This window comes from Equus quagga, chromosome 20 (genome assembly GCF_021613505.1).
Source record: "Equus quagga isolate Etosha38 chromosome 20, UCLA_HA_Equagga_1.0, whole genome shotgun sequence".
Taxonomy (NCBI): domain Eukaryota; kingdom Metazoa; phylum Chordata; class Mammalia; order Perissodactyla; family Equidae; genus Equus; species Equus quagga.
The window spans coordinates 36125295-36144982 of NC_060286.1; positions in this window are offsets into that span (position 1 = coordinate 36125295).

Sequence of the window (19688 nt, forward strand, 5' to 3'; positions counted from 1 at the left end):
GTATCTCATCTCAAGATCCTTAATGCCATCTGCAAAGATAGTTTTTCCAAATAAGGCACATTCACGGGGTCCAGACCCTTCAGCCCACAACAACCTCCACTGACCCAGAACCTTTGCAGAGGACCAGGCTGGTCCATATTCCCTGAATGCTTTACCCCTCATTGCCAGACATGGAAGAGAACTTGCATGTTCCCGATTTCACAGTCAGTAACGTCCTTGTTTCAGGAGTGGAGAGGAAAGATGAGAGCTGGGGAGAGGAGCAGGGCAGAGGGGGACTAGACGAGAAGGAACATGGGGTTTCAGCCAAGAATTCACTCCCAAAGAGCCCTGGTGGCCAGTTAACCTGAGGGAGACCACGTCTCCATCAAATTAAGTCGTGTCCCCATTGGCCCTGCCATCCGTCTCCCTGCACTGTCGCATCTCTCCATCCTTAAGACAGTCCCGGCACTGCTGCTCTCCAGCCTTCCCCTCCAGGGGCTGAGTCGGTCGTTCCCTCCCCCGTGTCCCCAGAGTCCTAGATTTGGGGGCGGTACACAGGGAGGGCTGCTGCGGGAATGCAGGAGTCCAGAATTGGATACTGCTTCACGACTGAGTATAAAACTTGTCAATCATTCAATAGAAACAGCTCGTGAGATTCGGTAAGACCACTGAAGCAAAAAGAGAGGTGGCTCTCTCCTAGCGGCATTCAACCGACTCGGTTGGCTTTATCTGTACAGAACCCATGGAGAAAACTTATTTCACACCCTACTGGGTGACTTCCTTTTCTTTTTAAATAAGCATATGATGCCCCACCAAATCTGGCATCCAGCCAAGTGAATTTAACGCCACAACAATGCCATTTCTATAAATGTTTAAGCCACAGGCTGCAACATTTGGGGCCACCCAGTGCTGCACAGAGAGACTGGGGCCAAGCTCAGTGTCCGGCTGGAGCTGGCTGGGCAGAGCACACAGCTCGCGTGTGCGGGGAGACCCCAAGGCACGGCAGCTGGAGCCCCTCCTCGCAGCTGGTCCAGTGAAGGCAGATGTGAGCTGCCACCCTCGTCAAGGCAGCAGAGACTTTCACGAAAGCAAAAAGAACACACGACCCAAAGCTCATGAGGGTAGATGTGCAAGGTGAGTTCACTCAACTGGGGTTCGTTCAGCATCGTTTCGGGAGGAGAGAGTTAGGTGGGAGAGGTCATTTTTTTTGGGTTTTACGCTAAGGGCCGTGAGGAGCCATTCCGAGTCTGAGCAGCACGGGGCCATCATCAGATGGATGCCTTCAAAAGATTATGTGACCCATGATGGAGAAGCGGTACAAACTGATACATTTGATTGTGTAAAAAGAAAATTGGTGTAAGGAAAATTTTCTGCATGGAGAAAAACAGGAATAAAGTCAAAAGAAAATTACAAAGTAGGCAAAAATATTTGCAAGTTCTATCACCAAAAAAGGGTTGAGTCCCTTAATTTCTAAAGAGCTCCTACAAATCCCTAAGAAAAAGACCAAATTCTGCAAAGGAGGTGAACAGAGAGTTCACAGAAAAAGAATTTAAAATGGGTTTTAAACGTACTAAAAGATGCTCAAACTCACTCTTAATAAAGGAAATGCAAATAAAAGTACCATGAGACCCTTGGGGCTGGCCCTGTGGCCGAGTGGTTAAGTTCGCGCGCTCCGCTGCAAGTGGCCCAGTGTTTCGTTGGTTCGAATCCTGGGCGTGGACATGGCACTGCTCGTCAGACCACGCTGAGGCAGCGTCCCACATGCCACAACTAGAAGGACCCACAACGAAGAATATACAACTATGTACTGGGGGGCTTTGGGGAGAAAAAGGAAAAAATAAAATCTTAAAAAAAAAAAAGTACCATGAGACCCAGTGTTTATCCACTAAATTTACAAAGATCAAAAATATTTTTATATGTGTTGGCTGGAGGAAGCGATAACCTCCACCTTTCTGGAGAACAATTTGTCAACGTTAATTCAGAGTTAAATGCAGATCCTCTCAACCCATCCAGCCACCCACTCCTAGGAGCTCGTCCTATGGCTACAGACACAGACAGGGATTTCCATTTGCAATAAGAAAAGACTGGAAACAGTGGAGAGTCCATTGACAAGTGAGCGGGGGTTAAGAGCACTGTTGTGGGTTGAAATGCATCCCCCTGAATATATATTGAAGTCCTAACCCCCAGGACCTCAGGATGCGACCTTATTGGGAAACAGGGTCACTGCAGACGTAATTAATTAAGATGAGCTGGAGTTGGGTGGGCCCTTCACTCGGCGTGTCTGGTGTCCTTGTATGTCCACTGACCCACAGAGAGGAGAGCGTCGTTGGTGACAGAGCTGCACCAGGAGGAGACGGCCACGTGACGATGAAGCAGAGATGGGGGTGATGCAGCTACAGGCCAAGGAATGCAAGAACACTGGCCCCGCCGGAAGCTGGAGGAGGAGCATGGAATGGATTCTATCCAGAGACTCAGAGGGAGCGTGGCCCTGCTGACACCTTGATCCTGCACTCCCAGCCTCCAGAGCTGCGGGTGAATAAACTTCTGTTGTTAAGCCGCCCGTGGTAGTTTGTTACCTCGGCCCTAGGAGACCCAGACAGACACCCACTCTGGAGCTGGACCCCCGGTTAGCATGCCCGCTGTGCCGCTCACTAGCCTTAGTCTCCTAGCCTCTCTGAGCCTCTATTTTCTCATCTTTAAAATGGAAATAACAATATGACATATTTTTTAGGGTTGCATTTAGATTAAATGAATTAATGCCTGAAAAGCTCTGAAACAGAGCCTCACACATAGAAAGCCACTCTGTCAGTGTTCACTGAATAAGCTTAGACACGTTTTTAAATAAGATGGAGTAGGTGTGCACGAGAAAATCCTACGGAGGCCTTCGGAGGATGCTGCGGCTCTGACGCCCTGAAATGGAGTGGCCCCTAAGACCAACTAAGGAGGAGGGAGCACGGTGCAGAGCAGCACGCAGAGGCGCTGCCACTGAGCAGGGACAGGCCCGCGCTGCGGCCCTGTGCTACATGCGCTGACTGTCTGCAGATGTAACCGCCAACTGCGGGTCTCCAGGGAGCACCCGTGGGCTTGGGCGCAGGGGCGGGAGGGGGCCCAATTTTTCACACATTGTTTGTACTTTTTGCATTTTGAATCTTCCGCATGTTTCACTCCTTCATAAAGTAAATGAATCAAACATTTTAAAGAAAGCAAGACTCTGCTGTCAACAGGAGGGGGGGGGGGGGGGGACCGGAGCTCAGGGACTGGCGAGGACTCGATGTCCATCCTCAACTGGGAGCTGATTCGGTCTGAATCTGGGCAGCGGGTGGGGACAGAGAAGCAGGAATGCGAAGACAGATTCAGAGATGCTGAGGAGATGGACTCCCGGGAGCATGAGGGAGGGGAGATATCAGCGTGGCTGCGAGGCCTCTGGCCTGGACCACAGGCTGATGGATGAGCCACCTACTGAAACACAGAGTGACAGAGGAAGGCCAGCCGGCTCTTCTTGCTTCAAGAGGTGGGAGGTGGGCAGTGGGGCAAGTAGAACGTACTCACTTGGGAACAGGCCTTCTAGTTCCTTCTATGTTCCTATTTGGTCCATAAGGCTTGTTCTCCACTCTGTCTCATGAACATGGACCACTGTGTGTTCCAGAAAGGAAATTCAGTTGGGACAGAATCAGGCTTGTCTCCCAGCCTCACCACGACCTGGCTGTGTGAGCTTGGACAAGTAGCTCCACCTCTCTGATCTTCATCATGAAATGAAGTCATAGGTATAGAAAGAGTATGGGATCAACAACAGTATCAGTTCCAATACTAATTGTTGCCATAGGTATAAAGTTCCCTTTTCCCTCTCTAAGGATTTCACACGGACATATGAGCAGGCTTATCTTTCAATCTGCTTTTGTTCCGGTGAAAATAAAAGTTGGCTTTTGCTTCTGTAAAAGGAATCCTTTGAATTCTAAATAAAGAGATTCTGAAATTTAGGGGTTTGTTTAAAATTGGCAGTTCCCAGGAGTCTGCATCCACTCCCAGCAGCAGCAGGCAGGAAGTACCTCTGGGAACGAGATGCCAGGCGGGCAGGCCCCCATCCTCAGAGGGAGGTGGCTGGGAGCTGACCCGCCAGTTGGCTAAAGTGATGATGGCAGCTGGCACTCCCTTCTGGGGGCTGCCCACACACTCACTGCGAGTGGCCTCCATGCTCAAGAGCTTTCCTGGTACCGTTGCCTCGAGTTCCAACTGCAGCTAGCAGGATAGGTCTTATAATTCCCGCTTCACAGACGGGAACATTGACGCTTAGAGAAGTTAAACGAAGTGTCTGAAGCCACACAGCTTGACTAAAGGGCTAAGGCCAGGACTTGAACTCAGCTGTCTTGAGTCTAGTCTTTCTCCCAGATTGTTTCCTGTAAAGCCGCTGTGTGAGAGTGGGCCACCTTTCATGGGTGGGCGCCCATTCCTGAGCCATGTTACAATATCAAGGCTGTGGGGAGGGCCAGGAAAGGCCTGGGGACAGCCCCTCCTTGCCTCAGCTCTCCCTCACACACTGGATTCGACCATCAGTTTGTCTGACATGAAGCTCTGATCGGATGCTCCTGTATCCTTCGCTCTTCCTCAGAATCACGTAAGTTGGCTTTCCCCAGTGTGTGCCCCACAGAACACCAGTTGAACGGAAATATGACTTGATTTGCTTGCAACTACATCCCTCTAAATGAGAGTCCTCATAAGGTCCAAGTTTCTTCTTACAAGCTATGCTGTTTTCTGGGAAAGGTGAGCTGCATACGGGCCGGCAGAATCATTTTGGGATCTGTCCTCTATCCGCTGGAACTCATTTCTGACCATGCCTGGCACCCTCCTCAACTACCAGCTGGTGCAGGGTCTTCTCTGTTTCTATATCTCATGCACATTTCAGTGGGGACCAGGAGAAAAGATTTACACACCTGCTAGGAAGATGGAAAGACTTCCTTCCGTGTAGCCCCAGAAACTAGTGCAGCAACTAGCTATTAAACTAGGGAATTACCCAGAATCCTTCCCTCTAAGCTGCCTCAAGCATTTGAGAAGAGAGGACAGAAGTAATTAATACATTATCATAGTCCTGACTCAGTCCTTAACTAACCGGGGCAAGCCTGCGTGACTCCCTTCCCCTCCGAGACTTGGGTTTTCTTCCCCATCCTGATGTGGCGTGACAGACGCAGTCAATGAGGCCATCAGGGAAGCCGAGGGCCTCAGATTTTCCCCCAGGTCTGGGGGCAGGAATCGAACTTACTGTTCACTGGGAGAAACCGTGAAGGCCGTTTCAGGAGAAACCCAGAAATTCCACAACCAGAAATAGATCTAGAGCCAGAGTTATTTGCCAGGCCTCCAAGGAGACCCGTGGTTGGGAGATGGAGGCCGGACCAGGAATCAGAGAGGATGAGCGAGTCTCCCGGGCACACACAGGCCCCGTGGGCCTCTATGACAGGCGGGGAGATGGTCTTAGGACACACCAGCTCCGACGCTGTGGTTCCCCAGCCTGACTCATCCTGGCGTTCTGGGAAACAACGTTGCCATGAGACCACCAGGGTTTCCCCTTCAGCTTTCCACTGAAAGGATCAATCGTTGCAACTAAACCTTTCCAATTACCCTCCCCTGCTAATGCCAAACTGCAGTTTTCCAAGAGGCCCGCCCACAAGGAAGGGTTTATGGATGTTGGGAGCAAACCAAAGCCACTGGGGTCGGCAACTGCGTGGTCGGCTCCTGGCAGAGGGAGGAAAACCCCGAGAGCAGGAGCCCAAGTGGATGGCGTGGGCAGCATGGGAGGGGTCTCCAGACTCAGCTGAACTGAAGGAGCTCAGCCCGCAGCCTGGTCCCCCCAGCGCAGGGTTCCCGGCCCATCCCACGGCCAATGGGGGATTTCTGAGAACATGAGCGCCAACTCAGTCACTCCTCTGTCCCACCTCTGTCGGCGTCCCTTCTGTCACCGAGTGAGGTGGCTCACCATCTACCTCTGTCTCGCAGACAAATACATTAAAAGAACTTTAGTTTTGGGGTAAGGATGAGGAAGCAGGAAGGGAAAAAAAATCCACGCATATGTTCTCCAGCCCTGCCTGCCCCCAAGCGTAGTACCTCACAGGAGGCACTGTTCATAAGCAGAGTTAACTGCTGGCTAAGAGTTTCTCTTTTTCTTTTTCTCTTTCTTCTTTTTTTAAATCTGGTGTTTATAATTCCAATTGGTGTAAAATTTCCTGATGGTTAACACATCCCATTACTGACGCTTATGAATGAGTGACTCATTCCCGAATAATTGACTAGCTTTGTAATTTGGGAAGTAAAGTCACATTTACAAGTCCCTCGGGTGGAGGGTCTATATTGTTGTGCATAAAAAGTAGATAAATCATAAAAGTAAAATCTGCAAACATTCCCATTAGCCTTTGTCCTTGCATTAAAGCAGAGCCTCTTAAAAGTGCACAGCTGCCTAGAATCACCAGAGGTCTTTAAAATCGGACCCTGTTTTATCTTGATGGCAAAATTACATGTTGGTCACCATAATCCTGTCTGTGTCCAATGGGCCGGCCATGCTCCGAATCCCCCTTTTCCAGTCCGGTTTCTCATTCCAGTTCAAACCATCCAGGCCACGCTGACTTTGGTGCTTTGCGGCCAAATGTGGAACCCCATCAAGAAGAAGGTCTCCCCAATTAAGCCAGATTCAATTACAAGCAACATCCACAAATAATCAATAGGTGCATTGCCGACTTGGGGCTCCGCAAACCCACAGCATGATCCTAATAAGACCTGACATGGGTATTTTTTTTTTTTTTTAGTGGTTGAGAGTCAACTGTTATTATTTTGTTTTAACTACACACATGCATGCATTTTTGAGCATATCTATTTTTAAGGGCAAAAAGTACACATAGAACTGAAAGGCGGACTCAAGCCTGTGCTCCTTGGTGCTGAACTCAAATTGTGTTTTTATGTGCTGTGGATTTGAAATCTAGAAGTCCTGGGATTTTAAGCCTCAGGTCCTTTTCCCACTTTTCCAGAGTACTGTAAATTAGTTTAGTATGCTTGAAAGAACCCCTAATTGTAACTGCTCTTGTTGACATATCAGCTTGAGGCCGCACAGAGCTGGCTTTGGGACTGTTGCCCTTGGTTTTGTAGTTACAGTGCATTTTAAGGGCCTGACAGGTCCGGTGCTAAGATGTTCTGAATTAGATTTGAATTACAACCGCTAAATGCCCTTGTCAAAGATCGTTAGTCCTGACACTAGCCATGTACCTTGAGCTGACTGTTCTGATGCGAGGCCAAGGGCTTTAAACAAAGACATGCCCCCAAGTTTCATTCCGAATTGTCAAAACGTAATTGAGTTAAAAAGAGCAACTACAGCATAAGAATTGCAATCTTTGCTGCTTCTTTTCGCTTTGAAATAAATCCAGGGGACAATTTAGCGGCATCATAGGCGCAAAATGAGAAGAGCGTTTTCCACCAAGATGCGGTGTTCTTAAAAAATGAAAATCCAGACCGGTCCCTGCCTTGCAGGATTAGGATAGCCAAGGACCTCCTCAAATGCCTTTCCATTTTGGACTTAGCTCTTCCCAAGTGAAAGAAGCCAACTTGCCAGCTAGACAGTTGACTCAGCAGTGCCAGGTCCATGGATGACACTCAACAAGCGTTGGTCATAGAGATGAAGGAATGAGTCCTAAGAAAGACAGACAGATCCTGGGTAGAACGATGGCACGGGGGAGTCAGGCGACCTGGCTTGAATCTTCTTCTGGCTGCCAGATGTGTGAGTGACCAGTGACTCATCTTTTCTGAGCCCCCCATCCTCACTGGTGATCATGGAGACAACGAGGTCCAAAGGCTAGAGTATGAATTGAGAGAATGGCTGTTAAGACACCGTTGGCACATTATAGTCAGTTGATACATTTTCTTTCCTTTCTTCAAAAGATTACCCACAACAGGGCTTCGTGAAGCTGCGCTGGGAACTTCCAACCAGAAACCTTTGAGCAGCAAGGCCTGGAAAGGCTGGAATGGGGGTGGCCACATCAGAAGCCGTCCGTGGACGGCAGGCAGCACGTAAACACGGGAAACTGCCCGCGCCACACAAGGAGCGGTGGGGATCGTGGTGGTTGAAGAGGGCCTGCTCCATGTAAAAATCCTCAAATTCAAATTTCAAATCCGTCCGCCAAAACAAACTGAGCCGCCAGTGGACTCAGCCAGAGGCCAACAGTTTGCACCTAGAGGATTCATATCTTCATACGTTGAAGGCAAGGCCGCTGGTGAGCTGGAAAATCAGGTGTCAGATAAAATACAGGATGCCCAGTTCAATTCGAATTTTGGAGAAACAAATAATTTTTTAGTACACGTATGTCCTAAAGATTGCATGGGCATATTTAAAAAGTATTCACTTTATCTGAATTTACGTTTAGCTGGGTATCTGGTTTTTTTTTTTTCTTCTGCTAAGTCTGGCAATCCTCATTAGAAAGAGCCTAGAACTGAGAGTCAAAAAGACCTGCAGTGAAATCCTGCTCCTTCTTATTATTGGATGTCACCTCCCAGAGCCTCGGGTCCCCCAGCAGTAAAATGATGCACCAGCCCTAATCCGCAGGGGAGGGAAGGAGACAGGGAGTCCCGACAGGACTTGGGATGCTAGGAAACGCGCTCCTACTGTTCACTGCTGCTCTTCTTTCATGACTGGCGAGGCCCATCCAAACGCATAGTGCAAGAGGCTGCTTCAGGAGCCGAGCGAGGAGCCCCTCCTCCCTTGCTAAGGCAAGGACGCGGCGTCTCGACTGCACATGTATTTCTTAGCAGGGATGGAAATAGCAAGTTCTCGAATTGCATGGTTGGATTCTTGGACTTGGAACAATGAGCACAAATCTGGGCAGCTTAGCTGAAAAAAAAAATACCCCAGAGAAGACGTTCCAGTGGCTTGTTTGGGGGATCCCCCCGTCCAGGGACGAGGGGGGTGTGATGAAAGATGAGGTTCTCAGTCTGCATCTGGAAAGACCATTTTGTGCTTCATTAGGGAAAAGCCGACAGCGCCCAGGAATGTTGGCCCTGGAGAGAGTGGACAAGAGAGAGAAAGAGCGGCCAGTGGAGGGACAGGCACAGAGAATTTGCTAAAACCGGAGGTTCTCACTTGGTCTTAAACTTTGACCCGGACGACTGGGAGAGCGGCTGCCCTTTTCTCTTCTAGGCTGCACAGAAATCTCTTCCACACTCTAAAATAAATAAATGAGAGGAAAAATAATAATTTTTGTGGGACACGCATCAAGCCAAAAGCAAAATACGCTCCTTTTAAAAGAAAATGGGGAGGTGAAAAAGCTGAAATGATGAAATATGTGTCTGAAATTACCTACTGGCGCACCCCGTCGGATAAACAGGCTTTTATGAAAGTAAATTATTTCTTGGTTAGGAGAAGACTCAGATGCCCAAAGGAGAGGGAGGCATCTCCAGGAGCATCCGCTCCAGCATTTAAGCTGCAGGTTGGGGGGAACCCGCTCCAGGAGACACCCCCCAGCTGCTCCAGGCGTTAATTTCCGATTCCATTAAGAAGCCGAGCTGTTCCGGGCCGCCCTCCCCCTTCCACGGCCGGTTCTTCGGGTGCACGTCTCAGCCCTGGAGTTCAAGCTGCTGCCGCTTAAGAAGGCCTATTTTGACACTGTAATTACAGGGCTCGAACGATGCTTTACATTAGAGTATAAAACACTCATTAAATTAAAATTCTTCCATGAAATCATGAAAATAAACAGTCTGTCCAAACTGGCATCAACAAATTCACAGGGCGCCTCTGCGTTTTCTCAGACCCGGGCCAGCTCCGGGGCCGCGTTTAACCGCGAAGTGTGAACGGCCCACATTCCTTTGAAGGCCGCATTCTGCTTCTTTTTAAGATTATTGCTTTAATTGTTTTTACAACTTGTAAGATTTTAAAGCTATTAAGCTTCAAAGTTGGGGGTGGGAGAATTTGAAATGGGGACCCTTGTCCTCTGCCCGGCTGGGGGGGCAGGTTGCCACTCCCAGCCCCGCCCCCCACCCTTCTGGAATAGTTAAAATGCAGGAGACAAGCGGGGGTGGGCAATTTTTCCATGACCCCTTGAGGGAGAGAAAATAAACCTCACATTTCAAAGGTTTTAGACAGGAGAGGTGGGAGCAAGAACTAGGGGCTGCATGGTTTCCTGGAAAGAGCAGGGGGCTTAGAGCCCAGCCAAGCTGGGCATGAACTTGGCAACCAGCTTCTCTGAGCTCACTTTCCTTATGCAGAAAACGAGAAGAAGCAAGCAGGGTGGACGCTCACTATTCGCTGTACATGTGTTCTCTAAAGTCACCGTGATCCTGAACCAGTGAATACTGAACTGTTGCTCCTGGAAACCACCCAAGGTTAGGCTCCTGCCTGGTCACAACATTTTCATCAATCAATGAAGTCTGCGGCATTGTGTTTAGCAAAATACATGTATGGACCAAAGGCTTTGTCCACAAGGTGGGGGGAGAAGTTCTAGAAAGAGAAGGAAATTGAAGCAATGGTAATTTGAGGTTTGGGGGGTACTCAGAACGGCAAGGTGGGTGGGAGGAGAGCTGTGAGGAGGAGCATGGGGCAGCTGCAGAGACACCCAGTCGTCGCAGCGAAGGAGTGTTTCCCCCACTGTCGGAGATTCGATGTTAAGCTGTGTGTGTCACTGTCACAGTGACAGGGCTGCAGCCTCCCTGTGCTCAAGCTCTCACAGTGTCCTTTCTTGGGGAGTCTGGGGAAATCCAAGGGCAAGGATGGGCCATGGAGAAGGGGCCAGAACACAGAGGCGAGATGGAGGTGTCGTGGGGAACTCAGTGGAAGCAGAGGCGAGTTGACAGAGACAAGGAGAAACGTACACCCTCCACCAAGATTCTCTGGAGAAATTGGGCTGGGGGTGCTGAGGAAGGCCCCGTCACACACCGGGCAGGGGTTCAAGCCACTCTCCTTTTACTATTAAAAAGAAAAGTGACCCCAAAGGCAGTATTAGGGACCCCCAGAGGGCTAATATTGGGACATATTGGATGGCTATGAAGATTCAAAAGAATTTATCCAAAGCGCTCAGAACATAAAGGAGCACAAAAATAACAAGGCTGTAGATACAATTGTTACAAATAAAATGTATTATCTTTTACTTCCAATTCTTCCCCCTGCCTCTCCCTGTATGGTAACTCCTCGCAACAGAAACTGTGTCTTAGTCATTTCTGGATCCCCAATGCTTAGGACAAGGCCTAGCACACAGTAGGTACTCAGGAAACTTTTGCCAAAAGCAGAAAATGAGCGTGGATTGCATGAAGACCATCACCGGCCTTCTGAAAGGAAGCCTTGCTTGGATGGGAAGAATTCTGCAAAGCCCACAGTCTGCAATATGTGTCCGTGTCTCCAGAGCTAGTACCAGAAAATAACCCGCAGCGCCCTCTAGTCTCAGACTTTCCAACCTGGGCTGTGAGGAGCCCCAGGACATCACAGAGGGGTGGACTCTGAGAACCAGAGGGACAGGTAAAGCAGAGGGAAGGCCAAGCAGGCTCAGGAAGCCCAACTCGACGTCCTCCACCAGCCAAGCAGCAAAGACTTATGTTTATTAGATGATTCATTGCAATGACAAGGTAGATATTATTCGACCAAAAAGAGCACTGTGCTTAAAAAATAACAATAAAACACACACTTGCACATGGTGGCTATCCAATCACTTGATATTGGAGAGAAGAAACTGAAATTCAGAAAATGAAAGTGACTTGACCAAGGTCAGAAAGGGACAGACTCCAGCCTAGAAGCCAGTTTCCACGACAGCATAGGATGGTCCTCGTGGAGCACGTCCATTCAAGTGTGAGTTCCTTGTGCTGGTCAGGATGGGCCAGGCTAGGCTGCAGTAACGAACAGCCCCCCAAATCTCAGGGGCTTGACACAGAACTTGATTGCTTACTGGCATAAGCTCCAATGCAGGTCTGGCTGATTCTCCAGGGCAGCCACGCTCCACATGGAGAGTCAGGATTCAGGATGCTGCCTTTGTGTGGCGGCCCCCCGACCCCATTCTCAACATCAGTCCTCCTCCATAGCCACCTCAGTCCAGGGCTGGAGAGACAGGACAGTCAACCACACAGGAGCCCTTCCTTGCCTCAGCCTGGAAATGACGCGGCATCTCTTCCATTCACACTTCCTTGGCCAGAACTAGTCCTGTGACCCTGCCTAACTGTATGGGGGCTGGGAATTGTGATCTCCACTTGCCCAGGAAGGAAAAAAGGGCCCAATATTGCTGTAGGCATTGCTCATCCTGACCAGTTGTGGCTTTTTCGTCAGTTCCTGGCAGAGGAGAAAAACCTTGGGACCTGGAGTCAGAAAACTTGAGTTCAAGTCCCGCAACCACCACTTTGTGGCCGTGTGATTTCAGGAAGGCAGCAGGGCCCTCCGAACCCAATGGTTCTCTCAAAAATAGGGTAACAGTAATACCTACCTTCTCTCTAGAATATTTTGAGGTTCAAAGGAGCTGAGGCATATGAAATTGATTTGAAAATTGTGACTAAGCCTACAAACATTCTTTATTGTGTTACCCAAAGGTTAAGCCCTTGTCAGAGGCAAGCAGGAGAGTGTTAAGCCCAGTTTAACCACATAATTAGCTCTCAGGTGAGTTCCAACTTGATAAGAAGAACCAGGACAGAGCAGGAAAGACAACTACGTTCCTACGGATTCCTGAGAAAGATCCAGAACTGTAGCCTGCCAGAACTGGAAAGAACTACAAAGACCGTCTCCCTCCTGTTTCTCGTCGGTCAGAGGAGGAGACGGAGCCCGTCGTTAAAACTGTGTCAATACAAGTACAAATACCACCGTGCACTTAGGAGGATTAACTTAACCCAACTTTTAGAATAATCACTTTGGACTTTCCACATCTTGTTCGTCCTGGAGCTTCTTGTGATGCTTAGCCATCAGCAAAATGCAGTTGTGATGAAAAAAAAAAAAAACGATGGTATTCAGGGCTGTTGAGCATCCAGTGAGACAGACGTGTGCATACCTTGCTGGTGTGGACATGGATCAGCACAATATTTTTGAATAGAGTTATATCAATAGTAATACATCAGAAACCTTTGGCCCAATAATTCCATATTGAGGAATCTACTTCAAATAAGTACAAAACTTTATGCACATAGGTGTGAACCATAACATTTTATATAATAGTGAAAAATTTTAAACTCTTTAAATATCCAACAATTGGGGAACAATAAAGAAGAAGTGGTGGAATATTATGCAGCCATTAAAAGTAATAGCAATAAAGAGTATATAATGAAATAAGAATGTTTCTGATAAAATGTTACAGGAAAACAGCATTTAATTACTTTCTTCAATTTCAGGGAGACGCTACCTAAGTGACAGATTAGGAGCTTAGATAAAAAGTATTCATTTGTTTCCTTATGTATTCATTCAACAAAGATTTATTGATGGCCAGATACATGTCCGGCTGCTAAGATATGGGGTACAAAATCCATTTACTTATCCATTCATTGGATATGTGTCTGTTGAAAGCTTACTAGCCAGGGGGTACGAGAGGCACTCGGAAGTGAATTGTATGTAATTGCGTAAATAATGCCAATGTGGAAAAAAGAACTGGAAGGAAAATATACTAAAATGTTCACAGTGATTAACTCTAGGAATGGGATTCTGAATGATTTTGATTTTTTTTCTTTGTATTATCCAAGTTTTCTGCAATGGACATTCATTGCTCTTGAAATCAGGAAAAAAAAATGATGACTATAAGGAAAATGTGAAAACCAAAAGTGGGGCATAGTTTTGAACGTGAGTTTGAAGAGAATCTATTATAGGGACAGTGAACTTCAGAACAAGTCCCTGCTCCTCTGTGCTTCCTTCTGACCCCGCATTCGTTTTCTAAATGCCTGGGACTCACCTTTCCCTCCACGCTGCCGCCAGGTTTCTCTTTGAAACCGGAAGGTCAGGGAACCTCTGGTTAGACGGATCTGGGTTTGAGTTCTGGCTCTGCCACTTACCAGTCAGGAGAGCTGGAGAAATTGTTCAAGTTCTCTGGGTCTCTACTTCTTCTTTTCCTTTTTTTTTAAAGATTTTATTTTTTTTTTCCTTTTTCTCCCCAAGGCCCCCCAGTCCATAGTTGTGTATTTTTAGTTGTGGGTCCTTCTAGTTGTGGCATGTGGGATGCCACCTCAGCATGGCCTGATGAGTGGTGCCATGTCTACTCCCAGGACTCGAACCAGCAAAGCCCTGGGCCGCCAAAGCAGAGCGCGAGAACATAACCGCTCGGCCACGGGGCTGGCCCCTTGGCCCCTACTTCTTGATCTGGCAAATGGGGGTGATAATCCCTACCTCATCAGCTGCCCATAGTGGGTAAGGGGTACACTGTGTTAAGGCACTTGGTACATATCTAAGAGATGTTTAGCACACGTGACTTCCCTCCTCTAAATATCCCCCATCCTCCACCCACTCTGAGAAATCATATCAGGAATTCTGACATGATATTCTAAAATGTCTTCAAGAATGATAGACTAGTGAGAAATATTCCAGGAGCCCAGAGATAGGGTCCAGGGCTGATACACCAGCTCCACGATGTCCTCAGTGGTCAGGCTCCTCTCTGTCTCCTCTCTCAGCTTAAGGGATGGCTTCCATTCACCTGGTCTCAAAATCACTCCTTTTTTTTAAACCAGAAACCAATAGTTTTTCCAGTAACCTGAAGTACAGGCTCTGTTTGCTCCTCATTGAGGCAAAGGGCAATGCCAGCTGCAAGGGGATCTGGAAAAGTCATTTTAAACTGGGGACGTTGCTACCCTGAACAGAATTGGAGGTTCTGTTTATAAGGAAGAAGGAGAGAGGATATTGAGAAGGCAACTGTGTGCACTGTGGGTTAATACCCTTTACCAGGAATGTGGCTCCAGGACTCTGTCTGAGAGAAATAATCCAAAAGGACTTGATGTATAAAAATGTTTATTGCTGAATTATTTTTAATAGTAAAAAGTTGAAAGCATCTTAAGTATTCCAAAAGAAGAGATTGGTTAAGCAAGTTGTAAGGTACATTCACTCTATAAAATATTATGTAGCCACTAAAATTATTCTTAAGGAGACTATGAGGCAACATGGAAAAATGCTTATGCTGTTATGTTAAGTGAAAAAGCAGAATATAACATCACCTCTACTCATGACTAAAACTATGTAAAATATGTATGCAGGTGGAAAAATACTGAAAGGGGCTACAAAAAATGACAATGGCTCTGATGGGGTGGCAGTGTTGTGTTATGAGCAATTTTTTCTTTATTTCAAAATTTTCTGCAATGTTGTTAGATTATTTTTTCCAATAAAAAAGCCATACATAAAAAATTAAATTATCCAAAAAGCTTAGCAGAAAATAGAATCAAATCTTTGTCTTGGAGGGGTGCTTTTTTTCTAAACTTTGGAGCCAAAGAGAAAATTGTAAAGGAAAAGACACATAAGTCTCATGAAACAAAATATAAACGTTCAGCCCAATGCAAACTTTCACCAGTACACTTTATTTAGCAAAAGAAATCGCTTTAACAGTACACAAACTGCTGGCAATGTTATGCTGTAAGCCAGGGCTTGTTGGCAGGGGGAATTGGCACGACCTTTTCGGAAGGCAGTTTGGCGGCCTATCTCAAGAGCTGTAAGTGTGATCACAGGTTTTGGCCTGGTGTGACCACCCTTGAGACCGCACGCTGAAGACACAAGTCAGTAGAAGGTAAAGCTATATGCAGATACATGTTCCTTGCAGTGTTATCTACAAATACAACGCTTGTAAAGTTCTGCGTGATGTGCCGGTGTCGGAGGAGAGCATGCGCAGTACTCCACAGGATGCTGTTCAGCCTTTGGGCATGAAGACGATGTGGCAAACTTGAAATTTGTTTTGCCATAATAATAGATGTTTAATGAGTAGAATTGGCAGGGCTGCATAGGCGACTTATTCAACGAGCACGTATTGAGTGCCTACTGTGTACGGGGTGCTGGGGATCAGTGCGGGGCCCTGGGAGGGTGAGTGGGGGAGAAGTGCTGGACCCAGCCTAGTCGGATGTGCGACAGTGGAACTGTGTGCATGTGTGTGCGCATGTGTGTGTGAGGCAGGTGATGTGTATGCGTATGCTGTGGAGAGTATGTACAAGGGCTACCCGGGAATGTGCAAGGTAGGATTATGGGTGATATTTTTCCTCTGTTCGAAGTTTTCATACAGTTGTTGTATTGCTTTACAAATAAAATTTTAAAATTCCAAAATATAATAGTTCTGTTCTTGTTCTCTAAGCACAGGAAACTGAGAAAGGGTATGTGTCTGAATCATTAAAAAATGTAATCTTTGTTCCAAAAGTTGGGTGTTTAGACAATCGAGAGCAAAGGCTGAGCCACCACCATGTGGAAAATGTGACTAGTGCTACTGAGAAACTGAATTTTTAATTTTATTTAATTTACTTAAGTTTAAAAACTGAAGCAGTGTAAAATACTTTCCATGAAACAATTATATACATTACATATTGTTAACATTAATTAAAACTAATTTCACACATTTCTTTTTCCTTTTTTATTATGGCTACCCAAAAGTATAAAACGACATATGCACCTTGCATTATATTTCTTTTGGACAGGGTTTTGCAGATGTTCACCTTTTTTCAGTTATATTTTACAAAAATCATTTCTAGTTTGGGGCTTGTCTTTTTACTTTTCATAGAACATTTTGATAATCAGAAATTCTGTATCTTTATTTCTTGCAGATAGAGACAGATTTCTTAAAGAAGACCCCTAAAATCACAAGCCTTAAAAGTAAAGATTGATAACTTTGACTTCATCAAAATTTTATCTTAAATTTTATTCTGAAACTTTAGAAGCTTTGCCTTTCACATGGAAGCCCTTGATCCATCTGGGATTGCTCTTCTTCACGGTGTGAGGTAGGGGCCCATTTCTTTTGCATGATATAAACTACCAATTGGTCTAGTCCCACTAATTGACCAGCCTGATCTTTCTTTCCCTCGATCTGCCTGCCAATTTGTTCCATATCAGGTCTGCACAATGTATTAATCTATTTCTGGATATCTCTTCCCCTCCTTTGGTCTGTTTGCTGTCCTTGTAACAGGTCACATTATCTTAATTACAATCATTTTATATTCTTAACACCTACAAAGGCAAGTCACCCTGATTACGATTTCTTCTTCAAGAGGGTTTTTGCTATTCTTGGTCTTTGGATCTATCGTATAAATTTTAAAATCAGCTGTCTAATTTCTTCAAAAAAATAGGGAAAAAGGAAACCTCTGAGAGTTTAATAGAGATAGTACTGAATCAATAAATCAAATTTGGAAAGAACTGATGTTTATCAAATATTGTCTTCCTATCCTCATAGATGTATGTCCCTCCATTTATTTAGACAGTTTTAATGCCTTTCAACACATTTTTATAGTTTCCTACTTAGTCTTGACATATTTTGCTTGTCCTATTCCAAGATACCTTAATTCTTGCTGCTGTTGCAAATGGTAAGTTTTTATTACGTTTCTAACTGTGCACCGTTGATATATAGAAATGCAATTAACATATGCATACATTGCTTTGTATCTAGTGTCTTAGTCTGCCCCGGCCGCCATAACAGAATACCACCAACTGGGGGCTTAAACAACAGAAATTTATTTTCTCATGGTTCTGGAGACTGAAGTCCAAGATCAAGGTGCTGCCAGTGTTGGCTTCCGCGGGGAGGTCTCGCCTTGGCTTGCAGACAGCTGCCTCCTCCTTATGCCCTCACGTGGGCTTTGCTCTGTGCACAGTTGGAGAGAGAGAGAGAGAGCTAGTGTCTTTTCCTCTTCTTGCAAGGACACCAGTCCTATCGGATTAGGACCCCACTCCTTTGACCTCGTTTAACCTGTTACCTCCTTAACAGCCACGTCTCCAAATACAGTCACTTTGGCGGTTAGAGCTTCAGCACACAAAAGGGGGACAGAGTTCAGGCCATAACATCTAGCAAACTTGCCAAACTCCGGTATTAATTCCGATAAATTTGTCCATAGATTCTTCTGAGTTTTCTATGTGGGCAAGAATATCTTCTGTGAATAAGGATATCCCTATTTCTGCCTTTCCAATATTCACGCTCTTTATTTCTTTTTCTTACTTTCTGCATTGATGAAGACCTCCAGCAAAAAGTTAAATAGAAGTAATAATAGAAATTTTTGTCTTCTTGATTTCAAAGGGAGAGAGGTTTTAACATTTCACCCTTGAGTAGGACGTTTGGTACAAGTTTTTGGCAGATACTTTTTATCAACTTAAGGAAATTCCCTTCACAGTTGCTAAGAGATTCTACCATAAATTGAATTTAACCAAATGCTTTCTCTGCAAATATTGGGGTGATCACATGGTTTGTCTCTTTTGAGCTGTCAGTATGGTGAATTTTTCTAATATATTCTCTAATGTTGATTGAGCCTTGCGTGTCTGGAATACATCTAATTTAATTATGGTTTGTTTTCTCTTTTATCCATTTCTGGATCTAGTTGACTAATATTTTGTTAAAAATATTTGAATTTCTCCTCATGAATGATATTGATCTGTAACTTTCCAAAACTTAGCAACTTGAAGCAATAAACATTTGTTAGCTCACAGTTTCTGTGGGTCAGGAATCTGAACACGGCCCCGGCTGTAGTCTTATCTGAAGGCCCAACTGGGGGAAGGACCGTTTCCAGACTCACTCACGTGGCCCTCTGTTCCTCACTGGCTGTGGGCCAGAGGTCTCTCTCAGTTTCTCTCATTTGGACCTTTCCACAGACCTGCCGCAAAATATGGCAGCTAGCCTCCCCGACGGCAAAGTATCTAAAAAAGAAAAAACACACACCCAAGACGGAAGCCACAGTCTTTTTCATAACTCAGTCATGGCGGTGACATCCCAGGACTTCTGCCATATTCCATTTGTTAGAAGTGAGTTACTAAATCCAGCCCACTCTAAAAGAGGAATTACACAAGGGTGTGAATACCAACAGGCCCGGATCTTCGGGGCCATCTTGGAGGCTGCCGACCACAAGGAGGAAAAGACCTTACTCGTTCCCTCCACTGAGTGACTTGACCAGTGGCAGGGCCCCCATTCTCCTCCCTACCCTGTTCTCAGCCACAGAGCAGGGCACCTGGGTTTCAGTACCCCAACAGTATCCACTAGCTACGCAACTTTGGGTCAATCATTTAAATTCGCTCTCTTTTGTGGGTGGGAAGCACTTCGGTATTTTGAAAAAGCACTTGAATGTGATGCGACAGCTCAACCTGGGATCAGGTCTGAAGAGAAGGGGAACAAAGGGAGAACCAGATGACTCTGCATAAAGAAATGGGTTGGAAGTTCCGCCCCTGAGAAGAAGAAGAGAGAAAGGTGAGGCCTCTTAGAAATATGAACAACTAATATTTAATTTTAAACTCTGTAATATATAAGCAAAGCTGACTCGATAAAATCTGACACACACTCAGAGGCCTTAGGACTGTGTGTGCGTGTGTGTGTGTGAACCAAGGAAAGGGTCTGAGGTCCACCAGGGAGCCCAGGCGCACGTGCAGGAGAGGGCCAGTCTCTGCCCTGGGTCAGCTCAGCAGCGGCAGCAGCGCTGGGCCTGGGGACCACGTGAGAGCCTAGGCCCCTGGCACCTCCAGAAACATCTGCGGGGCACTGAGGTCACACAGAACATGGGGGGAGAGCTGGGACAGTCTTCGTGGCTCTTTATGGGCCTGGAGTCCCAGTTTTGGGCACGTCACAATACTTCAGCGTCAAGAAGGTGGC